The sequence below is a fragment of the Carassius auratus genome, unplaced genomic scaffold (genome assembly GCF_003368295.1).
Source record: "Carassius auratus strain Wakin unplaced genomic scaffold, ASM336829v1 scaf_tig00001849, whole genome shotgun sequence".
NCBI lineage: Eukaryota > Metazoa > Chordata > Actinopteri > Cypriniformes > Cyprinidae > Carassius > Carassius auratus.
In genome coordinates, this window is record NW_020523404.1 from 16,289 (window position 1) to 33,126 (window position 16,838).

The 16,838-nt window shown below is 36.1% G+C and overlaps 1 pseudogene; it reads right to left on the reverse strand.

Moving 5' to 3' along the window:
- Window positions 1–322: 322 nt before the first annotated feature.
- LOC113069613 (mitogen-activated protein kinase kinase kinase 5-like) lies at window positions 323–16,050 on the reverse strand (annotated as a pseudogene).
- Window positions 16,051–16,838: the final 788 nt, after the last annotated feature.

Consider the following 16,838-nt stretch of genomic DNA (forward strand, 5'->3'; position numbering starts at 1 on the left):
AATTGCAGTTTTAGTTTTAAATGTAGTTTACTTTTTTCTAGTTTTACTGTCAGTATTGCCTTCATCTATAAAGGTAATTAATATTTAGTATTAAGTAAGAATGCACAATTCATAAATACAAATACAGTGTTTTTGTACCCTAACATATGTACAGTATACAACTCAATGCCCTGCACGATAACACATCATTTTCAGATGATGTTAGCATAAATACTTCACACATTAACTTTATATTCATAAAAAAACATATTGAATCTCTTTCTAACAGGTTACATCTGAGATACTGAATGTTCATTCAAATCTTTGGGGTTATTACGTTTTTTTTTTTAAGACATTTTAGAATGTTACAAAATATTTCTATTTCAAATAAATTTTTTACTCTAATAATTTTTCCACAAAAATCGTAAGCATCAAAACTTTTTGAATTTTCAGCATTGATAATTATAATAAATGTCACTTGAGCATCAAATCCGCATATTAGAATGATTTCTGAAGGATCATGTGACAATGAAGTGTGTGTGTGTGTGTGTGTGTGTGTGTGTGTGTCAAGCATATGCATAAAATAATAGTGCCAAAAAAGGCACAGACTCTATTAACAGCAAACTCACTGAGCTCATAGAATCTAAAAACTGGTCAAGAGAGAGTCATTCATGTCTGTTAGCTTAGAGAATGGTATGTTCCCTGTCCTCCTTGACTGGACTGAGAAGAGACTCCCTCTGCTTGGAGATGGCAGCCCACAAACGACACAGTATCCCGCCTCTGAGTGAAAAATGCATAAACACAGATCTACTTCACCTTTTACAACAGCATTCTTTGGTCAGAATTGTTTTCCCTTACACTTTTGCTAAAAATAAATTTAATTTAAAACATATTACAATAGAAACGTTATTTTAAATTGTAACAATATTTTTAAAACATTTTTTTACTGTGTTTTTGATAATTAAATAGTGCATGTTAACTTTATTTATAATGTCTCTCCTACACCTTGGCATATTCTTCCTGTTCGGTAGGGATCGACTGAAGGACTTACTTGATGCCACAGTATTGCAGATCATCTCTGCAAGCGAGATGGAGAAGACTATCCAATGTGAACTCATGAAAAACAAGCTGAAAGAAATCAAAGAACAGGCAATCACCATCCACTTCAACATTTTAGATTTTGAAGCTGACTTTCACTACAAGAAGTCTATAAATATGAATAAGCAAATCAAAGCTTGTGGTCAAAACTAATTTATTTTCTCCATATTTACACTTACCATTTCTATGGTTTTCTTATCCACTGGAACATCTTTTAACCAGCGCACCATAGCAGCATTGTGAGCATTGTGGGGTGAAGGTTTACTATCTGTGGGAAACAATAAACATCATAAACTGTTACTATAGATGCATAATTAGCACATTTACAGCAATGTCACGGTCATATGCTATTACTACTCATTACAAAAAGTTTTATTTCTAAAACACTTCCAGAACAGGGAATATATCTATACGTTGTAGTGAAAACGCAAGTCCCGAGGGTAAGGCATAAACTTGGGTTGGTTGAAATTGGGTAACAGTTCTAAGTGATTAAAGGGTGTGTTCTTCATGAGTCTCAAAAACTCCTCCCAGATCTAAAGACAAGCAGTGGCATGTGGAGTGGATGTGAATAAATGTGAAACATATCGCTCCATGGCCACACCCTTTGACTCCCTCGGGCGAGAACTTTCTCTCGTATGGAGGAAGAAGTTTGCAAACAATTGTTCAGTGGTAAATACAGAGCTCATTTCAGAAGTTAGGAAAGTTAAAAAAACATGAGCAACCTGTAGCTGTAGATGCAGCTCGGACCTCCAGGGCGGTGATGTGGCTTTGTTTGGTCTTAAGAGTGTTCATGAGAAGCTCCTGGAATTCTTTTTCCTTTTCATTCAGCTGAATTAGCAACCTGGAACACAATGCGAACAATTCCCAACCACATGAAATTAGTGTGGTTTTTATTCATCGTCCTCTTGTGGCTATTTAAAACACACACACACACATATATATAGTGTGTGTGTGTGTGTGTGCATATACACACACACATATACATATATATACACATATACACACAGACACATATATACACATATACACACATACACATAAGTATAACTGCATCACTTTCAATGGATATATGAATGGTTAATAACATATCTACACACACACACACACACATCCATACATATACATACATACATACATACATACATACTTACTAATATATATAATACACACAGAATACCAATCAAAAGTTTGCTAGACAAATCTTTTATGCTGGCTGCATATATTTAATTGAAAATTCAGTAACAACAGTAATGTTGGTAAATATTATTACAAATTAAAATAACTCTTCAATTTTAATATATTTTAAAACAATACACATTCCAGCAGTTATTAACCCTGTCTACAGTGTCACATAATCATTCAGAAATCATTTTAATTACTTATTCCGTTCGCTTATTATCAATGTTCAAAAAAGCTGCTTAATATTTTTGTGAAAACCCAATACATTCAGGATTCTGTGATGATTAGAAAGTTAAAAAGATTGCATTTATTTTATGATTACAATTCATAAATGTCTTTCATTTTTGATGAATTTAATCATTTCATTTTTTAATAATTTGCATCCTTGATGAATAAAAGTATAATTTTATATAACCAAACAAATAAAATAAAATACTGACCAAAAATGTTGAATGGTAGTGTCCATTATGTAAGATTTCTATGCATTAAACACTTCAAAAGGTTTGAACACAACAGAGAGAGGAAAGGTTTTCAATACCTCCTGGACTCGAGTCGAAGCTCTGATAACTCTTTTGCAAGTGAAGAATGGCTGGAGATGAGCTCACTGGACAGACTGTTGCACTTGGTGTGACCCTCTTCAGAATTCTGACTGAATCCCACTTCCTCTTTGTTCTTTGTGATGGGGGTGACGGCTGATTGAGAATCTGCCTCCATGGGCTGCTCAGTTTCTGCAGAACTCTCCTCGTTTTCAAACGACGACTGTAGCTGAAGCTTGAGCTCTGAAAAGGGATTTTTAAAGATGGCAATGAAGATATGCAAGGAACAGAAGATTCAGTGAAGCAATAAAAGCATATGGGATCACGGTTTAAATTGAAACGTTGTCCTTTATGCACCTGGGAGCAGAACCGTGATAGCATCTTGTACAGCCTGCCTCAGCAAGTTGTCCAAAGCAAACATCCAGTGAGGTTTTATTTGCCGTCTCCTCAGGACCTTTTTGACCTACAAACACAAGAGTCACGTATACATTCAATATTTTGAAATATGATTCATGACTAAATAAATGCACAAATATACGTATACTTTATTTTAAAAAAATTTTTAAACGAAATTATAAATGTATAAAAAGAAGTAAAATGCAGAAAATACATTATTACTTTAATTACTAAAAAACAAACAAACAAAAAAATTGAACCCCTAAACCCCTTACCCTCAGTATGTGTAATAATAATAATAATAATAATAATAATAATAATAATAATAATAATAATAATAATAATAATAATAATAATAATAATAATAATAATTATAGCCTTTTTAATCATTCCAAATGTTGCTAATTAGCCCTTAGTTTTAGTTTGATTTAGGCTTGACTGAAATGAATGCAAACTGAAACCAAATCACATACTGCATCCTGGAAGCTAAAGAGCACCGCCTGCAGGCTGCTGAGAGGCACAGAGGAGTTTAGCAGGCTGGAGCGCAGAGTCAGGAGGCTGTTAGTCAGGTGCCTTCTGTCTGGAGAGCGGATGTTCTCCCGGAGACAGATAATCAGCTTGCTAATATCATCTGAGCTGATGTACGGCTCCTTTGCCTGCGAGATGGAATCAATAGTAAATCTTCACACACACCTTAGTTCAGAATCATTGAAGAATTTAAGAAAGGGCACTGGTGGTGTGACAGCATTTCACAACAGACATCTCAGGTGACACACTATAGTGTGAGAATGTACCTGTGGCAGCGTTTCCTGAATGTTCTGCACTACAAGACTGATGTACTCCGTAAGGATCCTATGGAGCGTATCCCTCCGTTCGCTGTCCTTTCTCAGCATGAACAGACCTAGATTCTCTCCAGTACCTGATGGGCTTGTGGTCATGTCTGCTTGAGGGTCATCTGGCACTCTGTCAACAGAAAATACATACACCATGAAGGCAAATAAAAGATTTCAGGTGTATGTTTCACAATACATAATTCCAATCATTTGGGATCTGATGCATTGTCTCACGCCAAAAAGCCACTGGAGCTGGGTGGACTTTCAGCCATGTCCTTTCCTTTGAAGGCAGGGGTGGTCATTCTCAGATCAAAAGATGAGAACAATTCATTTTGTTCAGCATCGGTGTTCTCCACACACAATATAATGGGTACAGACATGCTCCTCTGAAAGTCTCCTACAACAGGATCCCAAAATAAAGTCAAAATCAAATATCATATTTCTAATAACTAATTAAAATGTCCAATTACTTGAATGTACAACTCATTATTCAGAAGTGGGTGTTTCTTTCAGGTCAGCATTTTCATGTCCTGGGGTTATTATTGAGATTTTAATAAAGATTTTTTTTTGTTGTTGTTGCTATATTAAGATCATATAAAAATCTGCAAATATCCATATAAAAATGCCTTATATTGATGATCAGTGGTGGACAAAAATATACAAATAATTAAATTGAAAAATAAAAAATAAAAATCACAATATTTAATTATAAATGAATTAAATAAATACAAATAACTGAAAATATATACAAAATATATATATATATATATATATATATATATATATATATACAATATATATATATATATATATATATATATATTTTTTTTTTTTTTTTTTTTTTTAAATGAAATCATGTAATGATAAAATAATTAAGCAACTTATTACTTATTATTATAAAAATAAGTAATAAAAAATAATTAATAAAACTATGTAAGTAAATGAATAAATTAATTAATTATTAAATAAAAATACATTTCTCCTGTAATATTTATATGCATTGCTGGTGGAGTGTAAAAAGCATTTTAAAAGTTTTTTTTTTAAATAAAAAACAAAAAGCCAAAAGTGGCCAAAGCTGAAGTAACACCAAATTAAAGCTGTTGGTTTTAAATGGTAAGAGTTCTTAAGGATTTCTGGATGTGGTTCTACAAGCTCACCTGCAGGTTCTTTCAGAGTGTTGTCAGACTGAGGCTTTGCCCTCTTCCTGGGAATGCCCTTCAGAAAGCTGTTCTTAAGGAGCTCTGAAGCTGTGGCTCTTTTGTCTGGGCTGGGTTCAAAGCAGTAAATGATGAAGCCTTTAGCTTCCTCTGACATGCACTCCGGCACTGTGGGGTGGATCTTAAACATGCCCACCTGCGGGAGGACAATTCATCAGTAAACCTGATTCTGGCATTCTTTGAAACAGATATTCACATTTAGGCCTGAAACATAAGCAAGCATGCTAACACGAACACTTTACCAACAAAAACATACCAGAAAGCAATTTATAACATCAGCAGTTTTGCAGCACCAGTCCAATTGGCACTAAAGCAGACATTAGTGTAAACTGTCTTGCTCTTGCATTCTAGTATTTTCTGGCCTAACCGTGACTCTAATAAATATTCAATGAGCATGAAGTCAACTGGGATTGTGAAAATGGAATGTAAATCAACTTCGCAGTTTATTTAACATTGTTTTATAACCATCAACTTAAAATAACACTCAGATTCCTGCAGCACCTTAAACATGGCCGCTTGAGGACTTCCCAGCTCATGAAAGGGTGGCTTCCCTGTAGCCATTTCTATGATGGTGCAACCCAAAGACCAGATATCAGCCGGTTTGCCGTAGCCACGAGGCCCTTGGTCAATAATCTCTGGAGCCATATACTGCAGAGTGCCTGTGGATGAATGAATCAGGAATGAGTCTGAAAAGCAAACATGCAAGAGTACATAATGTAATGTGAGAAGTATGTGCTAGAAGACTGACCTGTGAACGTCTCTGTACATGGATTGATTCCTGCTAGTCTCTTAGAAGTGCCAAAATCGGAGATCTTGAGCAATCCGCTGTATGTATTTATCAAAACATTATCACCCTGGTGAAATGAAAAGTAATGGCATGTAATGAAAAAAATAAGTTGCATGACGGATAGTCTGGAAGTAACGATGGCACTGCAATGTATTCATACCTTAATATCTCTATGGACAATCTGATTATCGTGGAGATATTTCAGCCCTTCCAGAATCTGCTTGGTGTAGAAGACAATGGTTGCCTCGTTGTCTTTAAGAGGTCCCCACTTTGATCGTAAGAGAGAGGACAAGCTTCCTGTGAAGGAAGAAAAAACAAGTGAATACACCACGTATCCATATCCACATACATAACTATAAAATATCAGTAAAATAATTTAAGAATGACCATAATAGAATAAAGATAATAGAAGAGATCATGATTTATCTTTTAAACCTAACACATTGACATTTTTAAAACATAATATTCATGTTGATTTATTACACTGCTTATGCTAAGGTTAAATTACTTAAAATAAAAACATTTAATTGTGTAAAAAATCTAATGTAAAATCTGCCATTCTAAAAATTGAGGGCAAGATTTTTTTTTTCTTTGAAAGATACTTTTATCCAACAAGAACACATTTAACTAATCAAAAAAGGCCAGCAAAAACATTTATAACGGTCAAAACTTCAAATAAATGTTGTTCTTTTGATTTTTCCCTTCATAAAATCCTGAGGAAAAAAAATTCATGACAAACATTTTTAAAAAGCACAACTGCTTTTAACTTAAAATAATAAAAAACTGTTTCATGAGCACCAATTCAGCATATTGGAATAATTTCTGAAGGACCACGTGACACTGAAGACTGAAAAATGGCTGCTGAAAATTAAGTTTTCAGATCACAGGAATACATTACATAAAATATACACACACACACACGTATATATATATATATATATATATATATATATATATATATATATATATATATATATATATATATATAAAATATATATATTGCAATGAAAACTTTTTTTCATGACTCAGGTTATTCTAGGTTTAGTCATCATATAGGAAGCGTAGGACCAAACACATCAATGAGTGTTACGTCACTGAACCGTAAATAACTGGTTTGTGCTGTTCAGTGTACCACATTTCAATTACGTTCACAGCTGGAAATCATCCCACAAATGAACATTACACACAAACACATCCTTCCTTAGAACCAAGGATTTCTCAACAGACTTTGCGAAAATCAACATTTCCCCATGTCAACAAAATGGAAAAGTTGATGACAGAGAACAATAAGCAAAGCAAGCCACACCTCCAGGAACTTCCTCCATGAAGATCTTGATGAAGCGATCCTCACTGACGGATCCCAAATACTGAACAATATTCCTGTGCTTCAGCCTCTTGTGTAAGGCAATCTCCTCATGGAGCGGCTGAGAGTAGCTAAAACCCAGAACAACAAAGAGAGACCAAGATGGAAGATGAAAAGTAAATATTATGTTCATCTAAGCTATGCAGTTCTGACCACAATCATAAGGGTTTTCTGAGCATATTTGTTAAGAACAGTTAAGCACAGGATTTGGATCACATGGCGGGGTTTACATCTGCTAACTGTCCATGTGGGGACAGTTTAAACAACTATCAGTCCTGCGGACAAACATCACAGGGCTGTGGTGCCCTTTGAGCACAGTCAGAAATCCAAACGCTGGATTTCTCCTGAAGCAGATCAACACTGAACACAGGTCAGAAATGACCTATAACTTCTAAGATTAAATACAACGTTTTTATTAAATCTATTAATTAGGGCTGCACGATATTGGGAAAAAATGACATTGCGATATTTTATTTTTCTGCGATATATATTGCGATATGAAATCTGATCTATTTTTTTCTTACAAACAAATATGGGGTGAGCAAATTTACATTCTCATTTTAAATGATTTAAATCATGTCAATTGATTAATATGCACGAGGGAGAGAGAGCAAGACAGTGCTCGTGTTGTTCTCTCTCTTTCTCTCTCTCCCTCTCTGCGTATCACATTCTTCAAGGGCCGGGGAGCAGCTGGCCTGTACAGTTAATGAATAACGGATCAACTAGACATCCTACATCGCACATCCTGCGATGTGACTATCGTGGATTCATACATCGCGATATCGATGCTCAAACGAAACATTGTGCAGGCCTACTATCAATGTATATTAATAGTATTAATATATATATATTCACTGTTTTATATATTAATACTGTATATGAAATCATTAATATATTTTATTTGTAAAAATTCATTATCATATAGTAATTTTGTTTGGCAAAACTTTACATTTTAAGAGTTTACTGAGTTCACAGTTTATTTTCAATGTGCATTGTAACAAATTATAAAGTTCTTTTATTTGATTCTTCGTAATAGAACTCCATGAAATTAAACAAACTTGCAGCTAAACTGATGATAAACACATTCTAAAGTATGACGTCCACTGGAAAAATTAAAGCAATGGCAAACAAGTTCATACGTGCAGTCCTTCTCTGGGATCTCTTTGATTGCGATGCGCACTTGATTGCTGAGGTCCCGTCCCGCGTACACCACTCCATAGGTTCCTTTCCCCAGCACCACCTTGTCTCCATTCTCATTCCTCTCATAAATGTACTGAAACATTGTTTTTAAAAGAAACTGTTATTTTTAATCAAGCTTGCATTAAATTAATCAGAAGTGACAGGAAAGACATTCATGATGCAGCGAAAGTTTTCTGTTTTCCAACAATCAAATTTAGCCATGGCGCTTGTACAAGAACTCTTTAAAAATCATACCAACCACAAGCTTCTGAGCAGTAATGTATGTTTTATGAAATATTTTAAGCAAGCAATGATTAAAGATGAAGCAATAATTCAAGTCAAAAGAACACTGTATGCCCATGCTTGTGATAGCAGGAAGTAGGTTTGAATGTGCAACAATTGCAATCCTAAAGATAGTAAAAGAGCCAGACATCACAGTTGCATAATGGTACTTCCTGTCACATAGTGGTATCATATTTACAGTATTCAATGGAAAACTTCATTTGGAATGATTCTTATTGAAGGGAACTATTTGGAAATAAAATGTCAAGTCACCATTATTTCTATAGCAGTTACAGATACAGTGTAGACTGTGTCAAATTCAGGTTTATCCAACTCAATAATATCACCCAATTCTACCATGAGTCTGCAGGAGAAGTCATTTTTAAGGGTTGTATATCAAGCAAAGATTGAAACAGCTGCTTAATCAACCATGTACACATTTTCACTAATGCTGAACAGGGATACTAGCCTGAACAAACAACGAGACGATATTCACGGAGACTTCTCTCACCTCTAAATCTCCTTCACCTCCCCTGACTGGACTGGAATCTTCCACAGGACTTTCTGAGTGATGCAATAGAGAGTTCACCAAATCACAGAACCTGACAAACAACAAACAGACGAAAGGGTTTGAGAATACGTTCAATGGAAAAATGTCTTTCATTGTGACATGATATTTCATTAAGGCATTTTCTATTGATTTCTATAGGATGTTCAAATGCAATTACACTTAATCATTTTGCCATTTCACAAGAGCTTATTTTCGTTGGAAGAATGACAAGTTCATAAAATGAGGTCAAATGTGACTTCCTGAACCTGATACAACAGAACAGAATGTAATATGGCTTGCGTTTTAAAGGCTCAGTGAACAGCCTAGAGCACCTCTGAACTGAACACTATTCAAATATCAGATTATTCTTAAAACTAATTCAAAGAGCATAATCTTTTACGAGTTCATTCTCTGTCAAAACAATTATGACATTGGAGCTCTTCCCTCATGTTGTCCTTGTTTAAGCAATGTGTCAATGGGAGGAGCTCACCCTTTGCAATGAAGATCGCTGGGAAAGTACAACTGGAAATCATCGGAATTGTACAGGACGTACAAGAAGCAGCTCCGCTCGTCAAACTTGGAGATGCTGCAAGAGCGGAATAACAGGGATTCTCAATCACAAGCCAAAAAATTTAACATCAAAGATAAGCCTTTTACACTTTTTGAAACTGATCCAAATAGAGCAATTCAGTTTGTAGTCATAAAACTCTGAAGATCTGTAAGCTGTTTTTAAATTTGTAAGTAAAATTATGTTTTTGGTGCACGTGGTTACACGGTACATATCATATAAGATATAGTCATTTAATACTTTTTTTTTTTAAACACAAATATTATAATAAAAAAAACATAAATAAATAAGAAATACTAAGTCCACCAGGAATACAAATCCCTCTAGAAGACTTTTTATTCAAGGGGTCAATCTGTCCTTAAATATTAAAATCTAGTGTAATTTGTTTTGCAACATTAGCTCTAAATGAACAGGAAGAGACACTGACCTATACAGTAGCTTAAAAGCTGGAAAGAGGATAACAGGTGTCAACTAGGCCAAGCAACAAGTGAAGAAGTAAAAAAGAAGACCTATTCAGAGAAAATCGCTGGGCTGTGGCCAAAACAGAGCAGCCCTAGTGGGACTATAAACTGCTGCAAGCTTAGCAATGTCGAAATGGTTGTGTTCCCATAATCACACAGTACCTTACTCCACGAATCGCAGATGCTGGGAAAGTCCACTCATGAAGACCTTTCTGGGAAAACCAAATATAGCACATTACACTCCCACAGACATGTATTTGAATTTTACAGCATGAGGCTTCGGGGTCACTCATACTGCCCTCCGTCTTGTTAAATGATGCCGATCTATCCATCTATCACATACATTATTTAATAACATGGAAACTCCATTGTGTGACAACACACTGCAGCCTACACAATTAGTCCTGAAAGCCGTGTGCAAAAAGCATCAAGGGTGTTTACCTCCAGTGGAGTGACGTGTCTCAACTGCACCGTACAGCTGTCATCTTCCTCACTTATGCTTATTATACTAGGTTGGAAGACTTTAGTAGGCTCCAGGATCAGAACCTAAAAAAAAAAAAAAGATTTATTTTGGGCTTGGTTAATTTCTCCACTTTTTGGCTTTTCCTTTAATAGTTGCTAAAACAGTTTTTTTCTAGTAGGGTAAGGCTGTACTGACGAGAAAGGTCAGAAAAGAATCAGTCTTACCGGGCAGCGTGCTGTGGAAACGGTAGGTTTGCATGCCTGCACCATTAACTCCATCCAAAAGTCCACAGTTTCCTGTTTAGGATGACTGACATCTGGAGGTTTGGCAAACTGCTTGTACAGTATATACGTCTCCATGATGGATGCAACATACCTATTTTGACAGAGAAGTCACTTTGCGGTAAATACTACATGTGTTATTTAGGGTTGTCAGTTAGTGTGTTTTAATAATTAAAAAAACATATCTTAAAATTAATAACAATCATTCATGAAAAATTTTAACTTACATACCACCTTAATGTTTGCTACTACAGTTAATGTGCCTAAATGCGTTCATCTGTCAGTTATCTGATTCCGTTTCAATTATATTGAATTTCTTATTTATATTTATATTCAATTACATTACATTTGTCAAGCAATTTTTTTATTCTGCATATTAAGTAATTAACAAAATAAAAAATTAAAGACTGGAGAGGCACTTCTTTTCTTGAACGTGGGTATTATGGTTTTGAAAATGAAACTTAAGGCTATAAATGTTATTAATTAATTTAGAAACTCAATCAGTTTACACTGAGTAAACATCGATTTTTATTTTCTTTAAATATTGATCAAAAATATTGTTTTTTTATTAATAAATTAATTTTTAATAACATTAAATAGTTTTAACTTCATACTACATAAACAAATCAAAATAAACATGAATAATGATTCACTTTCTTTACTCACCACATTGGCGCGTTGAGCCTGTAGAGTTTCTCTGAAGCTTCTATGACTTTCTTTTGCTCATTGGCCAAGATTCCAGCCCCCAGATAAAAACCCACATCCCAGTAGTCCTGCATCTTTTCTAGACTGCCTTTTCTGCCCAGCAGGCTACTGAGTGTGACACCTGCACAACGCACAAATAACACCATAACTCAATAATGAATTAAAACTATCTGCCTCAGTTTCATATGAAATGCATGAAAAGCAGGAGACATGTATGTAAAGTGTGAAAGCAAGGCAACACCTGTTTAACTACCTCAAACTGTTACATTCTCACATTCGTTATACTCATACTTTGTGTCATCACACATTCATGTTCAATGCACAAAGCATCTGGATCATACAAGTAGGTCACTAAATATCAGTTTCTATACAGCAGCATGCTATACAGAAAAATCCATGCAATGGCCAAAAAAACACTAATGTACATGATATATATATACCAAACCATGACCCTATCTCACTGTTTAAAGTGCTCACAACCAGAGCAGTGAATCTAAATGAGGACACAAAAACACACCGATTTTCCGCAGTTCAATAGAGGTGTTGAATTCATGCCCAGCAGCTATCAGGAGCACAACGTTATTGATTCCGGAGTGCAAAGTTGGTTCATTCTTGAAGGCCTTGCCATACCTGCAGAACAAACATAAGGGTAGAAAAACATTACTGGAAAGGAATATTAGAGAAACATCTAAACAAAATGTGATTGCATCTCTTCTTCAACCAAAGTCATCCAATATCCCCCCCAAAAAAAAGTTATTAAAATGTTATTCAAAATAATTTTGTCTCATTTTTAGAAAAAATTTATATTAACAATGTAAACCAGACAAATTCCCCTGAGAGGCAAAACTCTATTAAATTTGTTTTTGTTTTTTTGTCTCAGGAAATCAAGTTCGCAGCACAGAATCTTTAAAATATGTCAGAGTTTTACACACAGGTCTGTTATTGCGGCAACATTTCTACTCCTCGAAACGTGAAAATGAACGAAACAAACTGTGATTGGTTGTTTGACATGTTGGTCAAACGGACTCATGGGTGGGCCTTGGCCGATGAAAGGTTAATTTGTAATGACTCACCAGTAACTAGCTTGATCTCTGCTGTTTGTGTCTTTGAAGCCTGAACTCAGGAACATGTCCTTGTAGATGCGCCCACACAGGCAGTACACATCTGAGGCCACAGTGCTCCTCGATTCCACGATGGGTAAAATGAGCTTTAAAGCTTTGGCACGATCCCCAGGGTGATTCCTCCTTTAAACACATTTCAAAAATATTTTGTAGGGAAAAATATTAATGTTTCCTCAAAAAATATTTGTTTTTGTGCATTATATTTTTATAAAGAAATACTAGGTTTACCTGTTCAGTGCAAATATATACTGAAACTTGATGTTCTGATGGGATGTCACCATGCACATGGGGTAAATTATTCAAGGTCTCCACCAGATTTATTATGGCGTCGTAGTCCTTGATTCACATTGAGAAAGAGAGCTCAATTTCAATGAATTATTCACACATTTGGCTGGCACCTCTAACATTTCAGAACCTTTGTCAAATATTCTTGTCTATTCCTCTGGGTAGACAAAGGATTTTCATAAAATCAAATTATCACAGCAAGAATATCTTGAAGAACAGCAAGCAATGACTTAATGTTTACTATATGATATGTTGGTGAAATTATTCAGAAATGGTAGAAATGCAAAACAACCATCAAACCGGCCTTGGTCCATGCAAGATCTCGCCTCATGGCATAAAGATCATCATGAGAAAGGTCAGGGATCAGCCCTGAACTACATGGGAGGAGCTTGCTCAAACTGAGTTCTTTGGCATTAACTCGACTCATCATGTTTGGAGGGAGAGAAATGCTAAATATGACCCCAAGAACACCATCCCTACAGTCAAGCACGGAGCTGGAAACATTATGCTTTGGGGCTGTTTTTCCGTTAAGGGAACAGGACGACTTCACCGCATTAATCCTATGGAAAATCTGTAGAGCGAGCTGAGACTTCGAGTTCCCAAACGGCAGCCAAAAAATCTTAAGAATTTAGAGAGGATGTGTAAAGAGGAGTAAATCAAAATTCCTCCTGAGATGTGTGCAAACCTGGTGACCAACTACAGAAAACGTCTTACCTCTGTGCTCGCCAACAAGGGTTTCTGCACCAAGTACGAAGTCATGTTTAGCTTCAAATACTTATTACACTCACTGAAATGTAAATCAATTTCTAACCTTTTTATAATGTGTTTCTGGATTTTTGGTTGGTATTCTGTTTCCAGGGATGTCCTTAGGGTGGAGGCAACTGGTGCAGTTGCACCGGCCCCACACTTGAAGGTGTTTTATCGACGAAAATTATATTGCGATAATACTGATAACCGTAACTACACCTATGCTATCATTCATATTGTGTGTGTAACTGAATACTGTGTTTGTAACTGAAAGTTTAGCGTTGTGCATATGTAACTCACTGGGATATCCCTGTAAGACAGCAGGAGGCTCATAACAATGTCTGGACTCAGAAGCTCCACCGAGTCCAGACGCTTCTGAATCCGGCCCAGTTCCTGACTCAGGGCCTGTCCGATGAAGTGCTCTCGAGCCAGACGGATCTCCCTGCGGACAGCCTCATGAAGGTATTCGCTTTGAAGCAAGAGTGTGTTAAACGTTAATTCACACAAATAAGCAAGCAACATTTAATAAATGACTTCCAGGAAAAGTGCAAAAATCTATCACATTCCTACCTAGAATGAATGTGAACACTTTCCAGTAACTTGACCAGTCGATCCACCAGAGGGGTCAGCAGAGATTCAATTTTAAAGCTGGAATGAAGAAAATCTGTGATGCCCCTCATCAGTGTGGCATCAGAGACAAATACTTTACCTTGTGGTGACACCATGTAGGGGATAAAAGTGTAGCTCCCACATTGCTCCTAGAATGAAGAATAGAGAAGACCAAACAAACACTTATGACATTGGACCGGGGGGAAGGTTTTCACAAAGACATAATGCGTTTTTTATAGAATTGTATACAATTAACACTTTGTGTTGGCCAAATAATGGTATGAATTTTGTGTATATCACAACCATTTATGTCGTTTTATTTGTTATTTAAAAATAGTTTTACTGATGACAGAATGCCCCACTGTGATAATTTACCTCGTATAATATATAAATAATACTGTAAAAAAGTCGAGAAAGATTTTTTTTTTTATTAAAATATTTTTTTTTCTTAGACAAAACTGTGTGAATGTTCAAATGGTTTTCTTTTAGTTGCCAAGACTTTAAAGTTTGTCTATACAGATACCTATTTTCAAAAATACACCAACACTGGGAAATATTCAATGGAATACAAAGTGTGACAACTAGCCCCGGTGTAATTCATGGTGGATTATAAAAACAGGCTTGCAATTTACTAATCTGAAGTGTGCTATTTTGTGTGCAGTGTTTCTCACCTTTACAACTTGAAGATCGTCTTCTCGTTTGTTACAGTATAGGATGACATTATTGGTCATACTGAAACTTTCTCTAACACCCAGGTGATAAAAACAGAGACGGCTGGCAGACAGTGTTGTTCATCCCCACCACAACAACATCTAAACACAGGAGTTACAATTACAACCGCTTACAAGTGCACTTTGGAAATATTCCTGAAAATCCCAGATATTTACGTGCCACAACTTGCCTGCGTTGTAGAAAGTGTCCAGAATTTCAGTAGTGCCCAACGCAAGGCACTCAAAAGAAATGCTCTTGAGCACCGCATGCGCGTCTTCGCAGGCTTCTGTAAGACAAGTCAGTGAAAGATTCGCCTCAATTTGAGGCACAGACCTGTCCTCAACGGCGATATACATCACGGATAAAGCCCTGGTCCGACTCCGCGGTGATGTTACGGCTTTACCCCCGCCGCCGACTTCAAGAGCCAAAGGATCCTGCCATAAACTTCCAGCTGAAACTCGTACGGGATCCTTTCTCTTGGTCTCGTGCAGGCTCATGCGCCTGCGTTCAGTCGTATACATGGTGTAGGTCGAAAATAGTTACTAGTTAATTAAAAAATCATCCCGTGACCGCGTCCTCGACATTCCTTCACCGTGGCGCAGAAGTATTCCCGTAGTTTTTTCAGGTAAGACTCTGAGGAGGATCCTTTTAGACGCGCCCTCCTCCGGTTCCCCGCCTCCTCGTGTCACGCTCCACAGCTGTGCGACCTCTGCCTGCATTACGCCTCCCACTACAACCGCTGTGTGCCCGTCTTTGTTTTGGTTTCATAAGCTATGTCTAATGTTCTCAGTAAAAAAAAAATAAATGAAAAAAAACTTAAGTGATAGCATTTTTTGTCTTTTTCTTCTTTTGTTCTCATTTTTACACAAAACAAACAAAATTCAAAAATATGTAAAAAGATTGTAAATGGCTCATAATAATAATAAGCATTAGCATACATTTTTTAAGTAACGTTAGCTTTATTTTCTATTCTATGTCTCATATTTCATATCACACTTTGTCTCCTTGGTAATTTATTTGGGGGAATAAAATCACAATTAAGGTAAAGGTAATTTTTTGTTGCTGTTGTGGTGTCTAAATTCTATTATTTTTATTTTCATGTTTGCTCCACTCTTTAAATATGATTAAAATATGATTAAAAACACTGTGTATTGTAAATATCAAAGTTTCATACTTTAACTTTGTAAGTAGTAAAACAATGCAAACGGGGCAAACATTTTTTTTTTTTTTTTTTTAGAATCGTTTTGAGTCCCCCCGCCTCACAGTACTTTGATCCAAATGCCTGCTTTCCTCTTTTCCATCACCTCAGCTGTCCAGTCTGTGGTTTCCCGCGAAAATGGTACTGTCGCAGGTTGAAGAGATCTCCAAAGTGAAAATGTAGGGCGGAATTTTACCTGAAGAACCTAAGGCCGGATTTGCACGTGAACCCCCCTCAAAACGGACTGGGCTAGTTTCGGGTTAGTTCTGAGTAGCTGCGGGGCTTACCCG